Source organism: Ambystoma mexicanum, chromosome 14 (genome assembly GCF_040938575.1).
Source record: "Ambystoma mexicanum isolate Mex_15411 chromosome 14, UKY_AmexF1_1, whole genome shotgun sequence".
Classification (NCBI taxonomy): domain Eukaryota; kingdom Metazoa; phylum Chordata; class Amphibia; order Caudata; family Ambystomatidae; genus Ambystoma; species Ambystoma mexicanum.
Genome location: NC_090940.1, coordinates 98,578,290 through 98,596,196, shown reverse-complemented (window position 1 = coordinate 98,596,196; position 17,907 = coordinate 98,578,290). Strand labels below are relative to the sequence as shown.

At 44.1% G+C, this 17,907-nt stretch overlaps 1 protein-coding gene across 4 annotated transcripts in view; it reads right to left on the bottom strand.

The window, feature by feature from the left end:
• The window catches only part of SIPA1L1 (signal induced proliferation associated 1 like 1), a 1,823,374-nt gene extending 1,807,760 nt beyond the window's left edge, over nucleotides 1-15,614 (bottom strand). For all 4 annotated transcript variants that reach the window (XM_069638601.1, XM_069638604.1, XM_069638602.1 and 1 more), the window contains exon 1: nucleotides 15,047-15,614. The gene's annotated coding sequence lies outside the window, so the exon portion shown is untranslated. The remainder of the gene's footprint in view (nucleotides 1-15,046) is intronic.
• Nucleotides 15,615-17,907: the final 2,293 nt, after the last annotated feature.

The window sequence follows — 17,907 nt, the reverse complement described above, 5'->3', positions numbered from 1 at the left end:
CCGCCCCCAATCTTGTTGCGAAACCACTACTCTGATCCACATACGGGTCCATTGTTCTGTTAAAGTCAACACCAGGAATCAAATTGCCCTGCCCCATCCTCTGGAGAAGCTGGGCGAGGGACATTAATTTTTTTTTTTTTAAAACCATCTCCACCATGCAGAGTGCACAATATATATCTCTCAAGTCCTGATGACAGAAGCCTAAAGCCTGAATCCTAAGGGTCACCTCTTTGTTAGTCTGAAGAATAGTCAATGGCAGGCCTTTTCTCAAAAAAATACAAACTCCCCCTTGAATTCAAACAATAACAATAAGAGAATACTGAACCCACCAAGCTTCTGTCCCATAAGATCCAAAGCTGCATCCACCAAGAACGTTTCCTGCAGAAGGACTAGTCCATGTTCAATCTGTCCAAACGACCCAGGACCATTCTTTTATTTGAGCCTTTGATATTGTTCACAGTCCAAGAAGTCACTTTCAAACTGTGCGTGCCTTGAACAGACAAGTAAAAAGCCCCCCACACTCCCCAGCTAGACTCAACAGAAACTGACACAACACCAAAAAACGTCCTGGTATCACACCAGACCGCGATGCTCCACACAACTGCAATTGTGGTCAAAACTACCCCAAACCCCACCCCCCCCTGCATAAATATCACCCTCAAACAAGAATAATGACTCACCAACAATACGTCAATTCACCTCCTGATAAAATGGGATGCAGTCTATGCTAAACCTAACAACGCCAGCACAGTTATTCCATCAAGCCCTCTAGAATCATTGAAAATAAGGACCAAATAAAATGCCCCCACCAGACCTTACTAATCTAGTTTCCTTCTAGATTGACCATCCCTACTAACCCATGCCCCAGATCAACCATCAAATCATATTAGAGTTCCCGAAGAATGTACTGATCAGGCTTAGCTTAATTCAAACACTTCACAAATATCTAAAAAGTCATACAACTCATCTACTGAAATGGTTTGTTGTGGGCAGCTCAGAATTGCTTTGTGCCAGGCTGCACACTGGGAAAGCAGGGTTCGAAATTGAGGGGAGCTGGGAGCTATTTAGCTCCTGCTTCTAGCCCAGGAGAGCCTGGACACCATCCCAGTGGAAGATGTAGAGTAAGGCCATTGAGGAATCCCGGTGCATGAGAGGCAAAGAGGGCCCTGCACATGTTGACAATTAACATGTTTATTTTGCTAATACAAACGTATTGGAGTATACAGAGAATTACAACACAGCCGACCCTGTACCAGAAGCAAAATAGTCCACCAGCCCAGGCAAAAATACACAGCACAATCTGGAGGTCCACAAAATAAAAGAACAGTACATTGCAAACCACGACGATGAACCTCTGTACACCACGAAGCTAAAGATGTAGCTTTCAAGTGGGAACTCCAACATAGCGCATCTAAAACAGGTGTCGTTTTGTAATCGTACTAGAAGCAAAACAATGACATCGCCTCCATAGAATTAACTCTGATACATGCCCTCCGAGCAGCCTGGATCCAAGACGTTAATTGTGGAGGTCCAATGTGTACAAATCTTTCTAAATACATAAATAGAGGTACAATACCCATTCTCCAATATTGCGTCTCTACATTTTATTAATGCTAGATGTTATGCATGATGGGCACCATCACATGCCCACAGACATGTATTGGCACCATCTTGACACGTAAATCTACATAGCAAATTGACCCACGTGCTCAATGGTATCAAAAAGTTACAATTGCATCAAGGCCATTGTAAGAATCTATGGGCATTCACAGTAAAGAGTAAACTGTGCGTCTAGCAATGCAAACCAAGTTAAATCCACAAAACACTGTCCCATCCAGGTTTTCACCTTTATGTTGCAGACCACGTTAAAACCAAGTTCAGGGCATGCAAAAGTAGTCGATGCCATGTAGGAAACAGGATTACAATACATCATTAAAGGGTGCAGAGAGACGATTTATGGAGAAACAGTGAGAGGGGTGACCATAATTAAGGAAATTAGCAGAAGTATACGGAAAGACTAAACCATTACAGTCAAGGAAAATAAAATTTACACAACCGTTTGCATGGGGGGAGAAACAGGAGATAGAGAACCCCACGCAATCATTAGTGCATACCACATTTGCATCCCTGAACCATCTGTAAGATTAAAAACTTCTTATTCTAGCGTAAGAAAAACCAGTACAACATAGGAATGGTGGAATCCTTATTACAGGGCGAATTATATGACAGTGCTAATGATTATAATTGTATTGTGCAGCATCGGTTTATATATGGAGATACAATTGTATTTGGCAAACAGTACCTGACTTAGAATCCTTAATAAATCTGAACGAGCTAGCACGCACGTAAACGGAACTACCGCACCAACTGATAACCAAAACTACTCTTTTTCCCAGGCTGACTAGAAGTGAATATTAGCCACAGTTAGTAGGTTGCAGCAAGGATCGTATATAATAGACATGACACAATATATGATAGAGAGGCGCACAGGCGAAATATTCACTTCTCCGATAAAAATCATTGCAGATGGGCACCTGAAACAGTAACCAACTAGACTTTGCGTTTGTTTCCCCAATGCCATGCAATGAATTGCCCACCACTCACTGGCCCAGAGCCTGAAAAGAAAATAAGAAAGAAAAGCAAGTCTGGACCAGGAGCTGCTAAAAGGAAATTCAATTATGCAAACATAATTACATTTGAGGATGTTCCTCAATGCCATGTACCTTGTCCGGGCATTGACAAACAAGATGCAACATTTCAAAAGTGGAAACTACTAGACAGGCATTAAAAAAAAATGTTTTAAATCACTCTCCTTTGTTTATGAAAGCAAGCACATGTATACAAAACCATTTCTTACTCGTCAATGGCAAGTGCACATTTTGTGGTCAGAGTAGTCAGTGAATATGATATTTTATTTATATTGCGCTCGAACACAAGTGTTTCAGGGCACGACCAAGCAAAAGGAGGGGAACAAGGGAGAACAATACAAATAACAACGATCTTACTAGGCCCAGTGACATTAAGAACACGCAAGTGCCTGGAGAAGGGAAAAGGGGGGTTAAGTGCGTGGAAGGAGGAGAAGTGGAAAGTGCAGATAATAATAGCAAGAGAAGGATCGCAAATGAGTGTGAGGCAATGTCCTTTCTGCTAGGAGGACTCCTGGAGAGAACAATTATGAATGACCAAAATAATATATATATATATATATATATATATATATATATATATATATATATATACACACATACACACACACACACACATTAAAAAAATGGCACAGAAGAGCAAGCTAAGCAAATGTGCGTCGAACCTTGCACATCCTCCCACCCTCACAAAAAAAGGAATATATTGCTAAAAAATCACAAAATATATATAATTCATCACGTGGGTACATTGTCTTGCTCATAGCTCCGACACATTTTGAAAGAGCAATTTTCAGCACAACATATGAAAACAAATACAATACTTTTGTCCATAGACTATATGCTATGCAACACGTTTAGAGACTAAGAGCAATATAATAATACTCAAGAAGTGTGCGAGCAAAATATTTCCATCCTTCAAGATCATCTACAGACTTCATTAGACAGCCGTGTTACACGTAAGAATAAGAACGTTCTGCATTCTGACTTTGGAGACATGTCCTTGCATCTAAATGCCACTCACGCTGGGAAGTCTAACAGAATGCTGCATAATTGAGCCAGGCTCGATGGTTTGGGTTGAGGAACTAACTATCTTCCCGTTAAGCTAGGTCTGGGCCAATACAAGGCAAGAGCACCATGTTCACGCCCACCCCAGATCGATTCAGGTCAATGAGATCTTGGTTAGGTAGTTCTGCATTTCACCATGCTAGATTCTAAGTGTGAATTCCAAAGATTATGACCTGCAACAGGTGTGATGCCAAGGACATGGCTGGTCCCTTTTGATACCGGTCCCCTAGACATGCTGCTTTCCTAGGGTGTATTCCCAACTTCCATGGTGGTTCTGATCTTCCCTTTAGCAACGAATGTCGCTTACCTAAATTGACATTTCCACGGGTTCCCTAGAACCCTAAACAAGCTCATACCCAAAGTGAAAGCCCTCCCTATAGCCCCTCCACCCCTACCACTGCGAGACAGATGGTAGAGTATCCACAAAACAAAAACGCATGCTGCATTGGTTGACTGGATAATCTGGGTGCTGGCCAGGGATGGAGTGAAGGAACATACATTGGGTCTTCCTCCAGGATGAACTAGCCCTTGCTGAAGATGCAAGGAATGGAATGCTGCCCCAACTACAAGGCAGCAACTTGCTGCAGCTGGTCGGAGTAAAGCCACACCAATAGCTTGGAGGGCTCAAACTGTAGAAGGTAGCATGAAATGGCAGACGCAGTGCTGTTGCAAGTCAGTCTCCCTAAAGCAAGTGGCAAAGGGACCGGAAATGGTGGACCGCCACCGAATGTAATGCACTGAATTTCATCTGTAGTCTCTCGTCCTAGCTTGTTGGCAAGTCCCGTATCCACCCTCGAATTGCAGCCTACTCTGCAACTCCCTTAGTTGGAGCACCCACATATGCTAGCTGTGTCAAACAACGGCTGCCAAAAGACATGCAACCCAGGACAGGGCCCTTCTGCATCATTTGGCCAGAGCATAAATCCCCAAACGATCCATTCTCATGGCTCCCAATAAAAGAACGGGTTATATTCAAAACCATGTCACTTACCCATAAGAGCATCCACCTCTCTGCACCTGCCTACCTATCACAAAGGATTCACCCCTCTACCTCCATCAGACCAACCAGGACACCATATACAAACATGCTCACGGTGCCTATGGTAAAAAAAATAAAAAATAAATAAGGGTTAGAGCAGGCAGAGCCAGCTTCCCATACCTAGCACACCTACACTGGAATGCCCTACCACTAACTCTTTGAGATGAAGAGTCACACATGGCATTCCGCAAAGCCATGGAAACCATGCTCTTCATCTGATCTCGGGACTACTGCATCTCCTGTTATCCTGCAAAGTATGTATAAGCTATGCTCAGATCTGTATATTATTATTATACAACATGTAATTTATAACCCGCCTGTACCTTCCTTGCAACTAGGTTCCCTTCAAGTAACAGTGCCACGATGCCCATGGGCGATTTGTGCGCTGTACAAATGTAATAAAGAAATAAATCCTGAACACGTTCTGTACCTTTCCCAATGATAATTAATTCTCTTTTACAAAAATTCTCTTTTTCCAAAGCAACAAGCTACCAGTTCATCCCCAGCCCTTATTAAGAACTGTTAGATCAGACCACATCCAGTATGCTAGACTCCTTTGCCGATCTAGCTTTAACTGTGCAAAACTAGAAACCAAATAATCACCTTTACTTCAAAAAATGATCGCAGTCCTCCTCGAACAAGAAAAGAGGAACTTTTTTTTTTAAAGAAAACATCATTGAGGCGAGCAGGTGAAGTTCACATATCAGGAGCTAAGGAGAACGAGCTTTCCAATTCACTCCAAACTAGTTCTTGAGTCACAAGACAAAGCAGTGGTTAAGTCGCTGCAGAAAAGCCATTGCTGGATCTAGATGACCGCGTTCTTGTCATGTCCACTGCCCAGCTTTCTTTTTCTCTGTAAAGTTATTGGCACGTGAGTTTACGTACAAGTCACAGTTTTTACTGAAATAGCTACCAAAAGCACAGAATCGGCCACCACAAGCATCCTTTTCCAACTGGGAGCAAAGATGTGGCGCAAGTTCCCTGTTCTTACTCGACTTATCACTGGTCTTTGACATGAGCGAGCATTGTCAACTCTAGGACCGCTTAAGGCAAGGCCCCAGCTCTTAAATTGACGAGATCTTAGCAACAAACATCCGCCAATGGCAGTTCAACTTCTAATACAATTCTCCCTCTTCAACCGTTCCACAGGGTTGCACCTTTGGTCCGTTCCTTTATAACCGGCATCTGCATTCATAGTTAAACTGCGTGGTGGAGGGACCCTGAACTGTGCCAACTTGGATGTTTGCTAAATTGGCCTAAAATCGAGAGGTTACCTCAGCCTGGCTAAAGGAATACCTCGCACTGATTAATGACATGCGGTCTAGGAATTCCTAGAGATCAATCCAGGGGAAAAGTGATGTACTAGTCAAAGACCACAGACAATTCCTTTTGACTGGAACGCACGGCAGTCTGTCCTGCTCAATATCTAACCATAAGAAAGGAGTTAACACCTTGGATCAATCAGCGTTTAAAATGGAGAGTTGTCCAAGTGGTAAACTCACGTTTCTTTCTTTAATAGAAACTGAAATGCTTAAATCCTTATTTAAATCTTGCAAAGGCTGCCCTGGCCATAAATACCTTTTGGTAGGCCTGTATTTTAATCCGAGCCAAGCTCCTGGTTTCTTTCTGACCAGTTTACAATAATGGCCCAAGTCTGCAAATAGTTAGTACAGTTATATTTGTGTGTCTGTGGTAAGAGCAAAAAGGTTCTTCAATTCAAAGACATTTCTACTCCACTCTAGAATACTTGGTCAACCAAGAACACAGCGATAATTAGCAGAAAACACTTTATACTGATCAATGACATGTTCTACAAGAACCCACCACCAGTAAAAGCAAAAATGATACATCTGGCTTTCAGGAGAAAGGGGCTGCTGCTACAAGAACCCCACAACTACTAAACAACTACTAAAACTAAGCTCTGTGTAAGATTGCCTCAACATGCCTTCGCTATGGACCTTGCAATTAACAAATACATATGCTGGATTTTGCTATCATATGCACAAGTGGTCCCACCAGAATACATGGTCCTTCACCCAATAAACAAGCACCAAGAGAACATACCACACAATACCAGACTTCTGCCAGGGCCAGATGTTGACAGGTCTTGGAATGGTCCAAGGTCACTCCATTCAGGGGTGATAAAGGCTAACGTTGTGTAATAAAAGTGAACTTTCTCTTTTTAGCATCATTAAAGAGTGCAGCATTGTCGTCAGCAGAGAGCTTCAGGTTGTGCCATGTTCCAGTGGGCCACTGCCTTAGTGGTGTGATGCATACCCCCCCTTTTTGAGTGGATGCGAAGGATGTGAGAAAGCAGCCCAAAGATGGCTGCCTTGGTCAATGCGAGCAGTGGTCAAATGCTGCCCAAGAATCTAAATTGTTGTTTAAGGGACTAACAAATATGGTAATGTCAATGAACAGAGGGACAACAGGTGTATGCCCCCTCCCACCAAATAACATTGCCCGACCTTGGATTAAAAAAGGCACTCAGTCAGAGACAGAAGTGTTGTAGTAAATGAAAACAAAAATGGGCCATGATAGGGTTCCAGATTTCCACTTTTACCTTCAACAGATAAATTAAAAAGTGTCCACAGCACAAGTTAAAGGGTCACAGCCGGGCATGTGGTTTCTACATTTTCATGCACCAATGGGTTCGAAATTCAGATTGGATAAGCAGGAGTTAGAAGCAGCTCCTGGTTATCCCTTATTAACAGTGACCAGGAGCTACCACTGGGGAACAAGGAGCCAGTACTTAGCATTCCCCAAAGCCAACTCCCACATAAGATGCAAATATATAATGTTGTCCATTATTTATTACCCTTAAAGCAGCTGTATAGGTGGTGTCCTAATATTTATTTATAGATGGTCCCAAACACACAAAGTTAAATGCATATAGTTTTTGTTCACGATCAGCTGCTCTGGGGAGCCAAAAGCAGCTCGTGTTAGCTCGCTAACCAGGCTCTACTAAGCTACAAGCAAAGCAGGAGCTAAATAGCTGCTAGCTCCCCTCAATTTCGGATCCTGACCATTAACCATACGTAAACAGGTTGTGGCTCCCCTACAGTGTAAACACACAATTATGGAATGGTCAGACAGAGAACATGTTCTCAGCCTTCCAGATAAGGGGTGTATGCGCCATTTTTACTCCCTACAAATAGGCAAATACTCACAAAAATAAAAATAGGGAGTAAAAACACTCCCACAGAAAATGGAGAACACACATATGGCCATGTGCCCCTTCCATCTACCACACAGCTCCATGGATAGGTTTGGACCAGCAGGGCACGTAGTGCCACAGGAAGAAATGTATGGTATTACTGCCCGATTGGAAAAAAGTAAACATGTATCTTTTAATATGTATTAAAAACTAGGTGCAAAGAAATACATTTTTTTCAAATCTGTTCCCCAGTTAAAACATAAATTTACTCACTTATAAAATACTGCAATTGGGAATTGCGCTTGCATTTTTACTCCCAACTTTTAATTTAAAAAAAAAAATAGGGAGTAAAATACTCCCACTTAATGTTATCTGGAGCACTTCATGTACCTATGGAATTCTAACAAGTACCAACCACAAGCATCCAGCAAGCACTCGGCCAGGATTCCCGGCACACTATTGATTCGAAAATAAGCATCCTTTGGAAGATCATCAGATTAGGCAATCTGAGAAGCTCACGGTTAGCCACAATGGAATTATATTTTAAATGGCCAAAGAAATGTGTTATGTTTACAGCTCAAATTACAATTGCATGTCACAGATAGCTTGCCAGTCCCAAACTTTAGAAAGCATAAGTCAGTCATTCTGGGAGGTTTGGATGAAATATTAAGCACCAATTTATTTTTGGTTGTTTAAATGCTCATATTTTGAACGTCGAATGAGAAAAGTTGCCTGTTCTGAAATGTATTACATCAAGAGAAAAATAAAGTGACACAAACCAAGGAGATCGAGAGAAAACATTCTTATTGCGCTATAACTCACAAGAACATTAAGCACACGCAATTAACAGTTCACCTAATAGCTAGAGGCATTGATGCAGCAGTGAACAATAGCAACAAGCCTGCTGCAATTATATCTTCACCTTTTATTATTGTATGGTTTCTATGATAGAAGCCAAACGGAAGAGTTGATTAATTGGTCGTTTCATGTATGCAGGCCGTGCACAAAAAGGTTGCACCCGCGATTGCAGCACAAAAAAAGTTACACTCCTGCGGGTGAGACCTTTTGTGTGCGGCCCTCTCCCTACCTTGTCGGGGTCCGCCGCCAACCCCTGCCCACTACACGGCACCCTCCTCCATCGCTGCCCCATTTACCTGCTGTGGCCTCCAGCTGGCGACTTCCCGTTTCCTTCAGTGCGTGTACCCGACAGCTGGGACACAGCACGGTGGACTTTTGTGCCCTGGGATTCTGGATACAGGCTCTGCAGACTGTGAGAGGACTGTTTGGAACATAGAGGATTTTACTAAACGGAAGGGGGCGACTAGCATATACCATAACAAATAAGGCCTGGTCTAGGTACTGCCTATGCAAGCATGAGCAGGAAATGGCTCAATATGCTAACAAAAATACACAGAACATTAGATGGCAGTAGTTTGGAGAGATACCTTTTGTTGGAAACACATAATCAGCGTATGTGAATAGACTTCCTGATGGACCATTCTCAATATGTTCATACTTAAATCTAGACCAAAGAGATAAAGGAATTTGTGTATTTAGGTGGAAAGAGTCAATCGCTGGTGAATGTGAAGAAAAAGTTTTTTTTCTGGCTACAAAAGAAACAGTAGCTAATCACCTTCCTGGTGTCACCTAGATCATATTAAGCAACAATTCAACAAAATATGCACGCATAATCACTGCAAGTGTGGTTATGCTTCCCAGAATCCATCTGATAATGCCAAGCAGGGGTAAACCTGTCATGTTGTAAGCTACTAGCCAGCCATACCAAATAATTCACCACATCAATTATACACATATCACACCATTTTTCATTTGCAGCGTCGACCATCAGAATCCAATAGCTAGTGAACTCGTAACCGCTGGTGAAAAGTATTGCACAACCACATTGTTATACCTTTCCAATATCCTGCATTTGTCGGATTAACTCAACAGGAGATTAAGCAGTATCTCATTACTATATTAAACCGTCACAAGATTTCCTGACCCCCAAAAAAACCTCTGTCTGGAGTCACACCATGGAAGCCTTGGAACTGCAAACCCAAATCCCCAATAAATAGTTATCCAAAAAGCCAGGGTCTTAACAACGAGACTGTCTGTAAAGACCCACAATACACCGGATTTAAGCACATGACCCCAAGACAGAAACCCTCAAATGTAACCAGTCCCTGTAAGTGATCTAAACCTTCGATTCAGAGATGATCCAGACCTCAGATTTACCAGGCCCTTCTTTGGCCGTACACAATTATTGCAATGATCCATTTTAGCTTATGGGGGAGCCGCCATTTACTTCAAAGCACACGCAGACATTCCACCACACTTCCCTAAATAGCCGGGGCACGTTTCTGAAGTGAGGGAAACGCACAACTCTGTGACCACCAAATGAGTCACAGTTTCATCGTGAAAGGATCGTTTAAACAAAGGAAACAGCGGCCGATTTTCCAGTTTAAAAATAATAAAGAAGCTGGAGAACAACAGCGAGCCTCCGGTGGGCATAAAGCAACGGACCTAGTTCCACAGCCCCCCAAAAAGGTAGGATTTAAAAGCAAGGAGGGTGCGCACTGTCCAAATCTGATGCGTTGGCAAGGGGCACCCCCCAATGTAGGTGGCACGACCCCAGCGGCAAGGAAATCAACACTTGACTTATAAACGGGGCTCCGCTGCACTTCCCAGAGACAGTGGCCGGCATTAGAAGCCAGCAGTAACCTACAGTAGACTACAGTAATCAACCCCCTAGGACAGACGTGGACTACCTGCCCCTATTGACCATCTTTAAAGCTCCTCAAAAAAAAAAGAAGACTCCACCACTAGACCGAAACCATACCTATGACACATTAGTCACGGAAAAAAAAAGAGAACTGAGGAGAATAAAAAGACAAGCAAAAGGGTTGGAGCCCTCATCAGCACTCGAGACCATTAAATTGGCCGTCAAAGACTACAAATCATGGTTAAAAGGCTACCGCCATAAGTTGTACCAGCAAGACGCGGAAAATATTCTCATGGCCATCACCAGAAACAACGCCAGAGACTTTTGGACCTTACTTCATTCAACTGCACCAGGAGATCGACCATGCCAAATAAATGGAATTGGTCAACTGACCTGGGAACACCACTTTCAAACCCTTTTTAAGAGTCCAACTATCAAAACCCCTTTGATGGAACCAAACGAAACCCCCTGGATCAGTGTGGACAACATTGAGGATATCATTGCCTTAATTAAAAAGTTAAAACCATCACGTGCGCCTGGACCGGATGGCATCACGAACCTCGACTTGAAATCCCATCCAGAGACTTGGGCTCCCCTTTTGAGCCAAATATTTAAACGCTGCACAACCACAAAATCAATTCCATCTTCATGGACTTGTGCAAACGTCGTCCCTATCTACAAAAAAGGGGATAGATTAGACCCAGCGAATTATCGCCCTATTGCCCTCCTTGACCCAATAGGCAAAATGTTTGGGTCCTTGCTGCTAAAACATTTCATTACTTGGGCCAAAGACTCCCCGTGCCACGATAACCTCCAAACTGGCTTTAAAAAGAACCTGGGGACTAACGCCAACATTTTGATATTGAGTGCCCTCAAAAGCAAAATCTGGGAGGGTCGCCCACGTCTATATATCATCTTCGTCGATCTCACACAAGCTTTTGACAAAGTCGATCGAGAAAGACTGTGGAGAAAGCTTACCCTATGGAGATGTCCATTAGACGTACTCAACCCAATTAAAGCCCTCTACTCAAATACTACCATGAGGGTCCGCCTGAACAAGCAAGGCACTCTAACACAAGCAATAACAACAAACAGAGGCGTCAAACAGGGATGCCCACTAGCACCGGCTCTGTTTTTGTCCTATTTAGGCGACTTCCAGGAAACGGAAACAAAGATTAGAGTTTTTCCGCCTAAACTCGGAGGAGAACAAATCAGTCGCCTACTCTACGCCGACGACCTAATCTTGCTGGATAATACCCCCATTGGCCTTCAACGTCAATTAACAAATCTTCAATTCTACATGACGTCAAACAATTTGGAAATAAATGAATCCAAAACAAAAATGATGATAATAGAGAAATTCTCTAAAAAGAAATCGGCACCGAATTTGAAACTTGGCACTACTACCATTGAAAAAGTCACAACTTTTAAATATTTGGGAGTCACCCTAGATAGCTCATACAAAGAAAAAGCAATGCAAGAGTCCCTACGCGCCAAAACTACCAAGCTAGCCACACAAGGAAAGGCGATTGACATTAAATATGGTAGATTCTCAATTAGACCTGTAAGAGATTTCTACAAAATGAAAGTTATCCCATCCTTGACATATGGCGCCGAAGCAATGCCGAACCTTCCCCACGACTTATGGCCAAAATTAGAAGCAAACTTCTGGCGCCCAATTTTGGGCCTGCCGAAAACAACTCCGATATCAGTAATTAGACGAGAACTAACTCTCTCCTCGCTAAAATCAATTGTGGATTGCAATAGCGTCATGCTTTATCGAAAATGTAGACAGAAAGAAACGCTTTACGCATACCAACTGATAAGTGAAGAAATCCGACTGGGCACTTGCCATATGCTCACTCGATGGGAAAGTAAAGTCTTGAACATCCTAGACTCAGTTGCCTGTAACACAGAAGATCTCATCGCCAACCCCGTTCGAGTTGTCAAGAAAATCAAAGAACTTGACTGGATCAACACCAATGACTCTGCCTCAAAATACAAACTTTCCAGTCACCTTCCTCCTTTCTCCAAGAAACTCGACGCTATCCAACCTTTTCTGAAACTATTCCCAAATAGAGCGGCCCGAAATTATTTTTTAAAAATAAGATTGAACCTTCTAGAAACCAATGAAATACTGGCGATTAGACATCAATCCTTATCCAGCTTCTGCCGTCTCTGCAAGTCCACCACGGACAAGGAAACCATACGCCACCTCCTCCTGAACTGTCCGGCGACGATAGAAATTCGTGACAGATACCTGACAGACATTTTTACAAATTTTACTCTTCAAAGCGAAGAAACGTGTTGGAACAAACTGTTGGACGGAGACAAACAGGCATGGCAGTTGGCAACTATAAACATCATGAAACACATCCTTAACGTGCTTCTTCCAACACAGACAGAATGAAAAGTTCCACCGTTTCTTCCGCTTCTCTCGAACAATTCTTTCCTCTCAACTTTTGTTAAAAAATCTAGAAAGACTATATACAAATAAAAAAATTAGAAGCCAGCATCATAGGCCACCACTGATACATGTATGCACATGCACATCAGAAGAAAGCAATCCCTAAATGAATGCTGCACTATCCTCCCTCCATCAGACCTCCCCGGCGAGACAAGCACACTTAACTATAGCGGTTACCCATTTACCTCGAAACTGTCCCAACATGGTTATGGAACTTGAAGGATCCGAATGTTTCAAGACCCCCCCCCCCACACTTGTGTAAAGGCCCATTATAAATACACATTGGCCCTCAATAAGTGCAGCCCTTGGTAGCCGAGAATTGGTTAACTGGCGTTTTGGAAGAGGAACAGAGCGGGCGGTGCAAGTAAACGGGCGCTGTGTGCACACCGTGCTCAGGCGAACGGTGAAAGTGTTGAATTTCCGCACACCGAGGCAGGTTTCCTTCTAGCTGGGTCCCTGGCTGGAGGCCGATGTGCCCGGCTCCGGTTGCAACGCTCCCAGGCAGAAGGGATAAACACCTTTTGTCTTTCGCCGTGCCGTCCCCTCCCTCCCCCAGAACAGCACACACACACATTCCATGGGAAAGCACGGATGGATGAGTCGGTGTGAACTAACTGCACAGGCAGGCATTTCCCCGCAGAAGGCTATTCTGAATAGAACACAGATCGGTGCAAGGGGATACAGGGAAGACTTCTAAAAAGTACGATACAGTCAAAGAGGTGCACGAACAAATCCATGGCAACTAATGAAAGATGCGAGGTGGTGCAGCAGAGTGCAGTACGGCCACAGTTATCCTTCGAGACTGCGACACCCTTTACATTTCCGACAAGTGAAGAAAAAAAAAAAAAACTGCCTTCCCAAAGAAAACAAGGCTTTATCTGCACGTATTGCAAGAGCTGGTTATACATATTTCGTAACATATAGCCATATACCGTCCTCCCCCGCACCCCGACATGCACGTCACTGTCCAGAAACCACTGTTGCTTAATGATGGAAGCAGGAGTGGCACACACGGGGGTGGCAGTTCCATGCAGCACATGGCCCACCTTCTGTGTAAGGTTGCTCGGCGTTTACCCGGGCCCGATCGAACCGTGGTTAAGCTGTTCTGCGCCCAGGGGTGCGATGAACACGTTAACAGGCGCCGCAGTTCCTCCGAGCATGGACTGCATCAGCTGGGCAAGGGATTTCATTGGCAAACCCCCGGCACGGGTACAGAGTGGACTGCAGTGCAATAAAAACACGCTGCACAGATGGCAAGTTTAAGGGAACCAGCAGAACCGCAACATGCACACCCATCGCGAAGTAGATGCAAATACATACATGAGGCACTGCAGAACTACATACATTCACAACCAAGAACAGCAGCGCAGGGCATTTAAAAGAAGGCATTCAGCACATATCCAGAGAAACACATGCAATGTAACAACCCACCATTTGCAGAGATCAAAGGGATCTACTTACAACGCATGCAGCACTTGGGACTTAGCAGCTCTAAAAGCTGCACGGTCAGCAGGGGCAGCTGTTCCCACCGCCTAGCGCCCCCCCCCCCCCACTTGTCTGAAGGAACATTTTAACCAACACACAACACAGGGCCTCGATCTTCCAGGAGTGCACACGCATCTTTAGTGCCATACCTACACGGGACACCAATGAGTACATGTTTTGGCATTTGACCTTGCACTCTTTGGATGCACACTGCTTCACAGTTGAATGGATAACGCCGCTACACGCGTTAACATGCTCTGCACTAATGAGATATAACAAAAAGATATCGAAAACAAAGAACCCAGGCAGAGAGGGCTGCAGGTTCGGGAATGTGTATTCCGCAGCACAAAGGGCAGTTTCCCAGAACACAGTTACTGGCGAGTCCATGACCACTCGCCTTGAAAGATGTTCACACCATTATGGACGTTTGGCAAGTAAACATCAGTCTGCTGCACAGAAGACTCACCAGGTGGGTGCGGGGGAAGTGGGGGTGCCGGCTCCCACAAAGGGGGCCCCGCCGGCTGAAGCAGGGGCTCCCACTGAAGAGCTCCAGCGTGTGGGTACTTTCTGGATCCCAGCCGGTGGGTGGGCTGCAGCCGCCGGCCCCTGTGTTTGGGGACTGCTCCTGGGGGGGTGGGGGACGTCCACTGTGGGCGGGGCGCTGCTCCTGGAGGGGGGGGGGAGGAGGGGTGGGTTCCAGCGGGGCTCGCGGACGCCTTCACAGTTCACGCTCAAGGCTACAAGCACAGTGGCTCCTTCAAGCCGCCGCAGGCCCGGAACCGGGGCTCACTTCTCCCAAAGCCCCCCCGCTGCACTTCCAGAACATTCCGTGGGAGGGTACTGCTGTAGCGGAGGCCGAGCGGCCGGTGCGGGAGAGGGATCTCAGTCCGTGGCGGGTGTCCCCGTGGGTCCTGCGCTGCTCCCCCCTGCGCTCGAACGTGCTGATCACCGCCCCCCTGCGCTCAACTTATGCCAACAAAACTTCGCTTCTGAGGCATTCTCCTGCGCCGCCCCCGCCTCCTCCCTCCCTCTCTCTCTCTCAGCTCGCGGGATGAGGTCACCGTCTCCTCCCCCAGCTCTCGCGAGAGGAGGTCGCGCGCATCTACATGCGCCGCAGCAGCAGCAGCGGCAAGATGGAGGCCGCCGGCCGCGGTTGCTATAACGACCGGGAAGCGCTGGATGGATACTGGGGTACCAGAAGGCACGGGTGCCCGATCACGCGGAAAGCACTGGAGTAGTAGCCACGACAGCTCCCCTTCAGCTAGCGGGTTCCGACCTGCCAGCCAAGGTGTTCCTGGCCTCAAACCATGACTGCAAGATTTAATCTTTTTTAGTGGAGTATAGCAAGGGACTGTATAGAATGGCGTGGAAACTAATAACTAGAAAATATATTAAGCTTTTTGTGGAGACAAGTGATATCGTACGTATAGGTCCAATTTTTTCCTTTGGCTTAACTGATCCCTCGCAGACATGTGGACTTCTTTTTAACTCTGGAATAATGTTTGAACATTTATGTATGGTCATTCATAATTAAAGTTGTGTTTTGACACTTTATTTTTCAGATCTGATTTACACAAGATCTTCTTTCGGTGTGGCTGAGCCGCTGTTCCCTGCATTTATTGACAGGTTCCCGGGACCAGCCCCCATTAGGGTAGAGACCATGGTAACAACCTCTTCTCCCCATATATCACATGACATGTCTTAACCTATATATATGGATACAGTCCTGTTTGTTCACTTTTTCAGATCACAACCTTTTTAACCATTTTAACTGTGTTGGTTATGTTTTTCTTTTTCTTCTTTCGTTAGAGGGACAAATCCTTCAGTGTGTCCCATTACATATGTGAAAGCTTTTAAACTTTAACTTAAGTATGTTCAAAAAGATATTGATGAATGACCCAGAAAAGATCCAATTTATGGGAATGCTACGTCCTGATGAAGATGGATTCCATCTGCATGTTTTCGCAAGATGTATTTCTTCCATCGAAACTACACATTTTCAATGATGCCATGCCCACTATATTGTTAGCTATTACTTGCATGACATCGCAGTAGTTGACGCACAGCATCCCTATATGTGTATGTTTATTATGTATACTTATATGTGTTTACTCTGGTATTGAGTTTTTTTTCTCTAGTAATTGGTCCTCTCGTCTTTTGATCATGAACATTTTTTTGTTGTTGATTACTTGTATTGTTCAGAATGTGCTATTAATATACATTTGCTATTTTGCACATCCCCACTACTTTAGGGTGGCTGTTAGTTCCCCATTCGAGTGATCCCCTTTACTCGTCTAGGGATCTATTGAGATTTATGCATTCCCCGATGTTATGTTGTAGAGGTTTACAATTGTTACTAGCACTTTACCACAGTATGCACTTTATCTCTTAAATTATATGATACAACGTTATGCATTGTACAGGTATTGTAGATTATTTAATCTCTTTTTAAATATATTGAAATAGATTAAAATTTAACAAATATGTTATTTTATATTATGTGTTGACCCCTGATGGTGATCTGATTTGTGACCAGGAGTACTGTCCCCAGTTTTGTTATGGTGGGACGATGTTCTTGAAGTGAATATATATTTTGTTTCTGCTGACTTGACCCCTGTTCATATTGATTTTGCTTCCTCTCAGCCAGCGAAGTAGGGGATACCCATCCATTGTTCTGTTACATTAGTGCAGTGTTTCCACTACGTGGGTTTATACCTTCTATAGTGTTAAGTGTCACTCCTTCCTTTGGTTTTATTCATTTTTCCAGAGTTTTCTATCTCTTTACTTATATGTGAAGTCCACTTTGTCTGTCAGGAACACATACGTTGTGATATCGCTTTACACTTTTTTCTTACTTCTTTTGGTCCCCTGTGGATCTGAAACTGCTTTTAGATATGGCTGCTTCGGACATTTACTCTTTTAGTGAAGAACAGTTGGCCGAAGCTATTCGTGTACCTTCTTTTTTTGACTCCTTGATGCAGACCACTGAGGAGGAATCTACCACGGGCGTCACTAGCGAAGGCATCCTCAAACTAAGAAAAAAAAATTCAGGACAGAAATGCACGGGCACCTCCTTACAGAATACCTAAAAAAAAACATTATACTGCAGGGACTCCTAGTTAGGAATGAACCTTGCCTGTTTGTCGACGACTTAGAATACAAAAACGCTTTTTCGGGGATAGGTACTAAATGCAGTCGAGACTGGATGCTCTTGACTATTAACACAGCCCTTAAGAAAAGCGTACTCGTCGGCAATGAAATTGACGAAGCAGAGGCAGCCTTTGCACTTGACACGACTATTCTGAATATTAAAGAAAAGCTTGATCT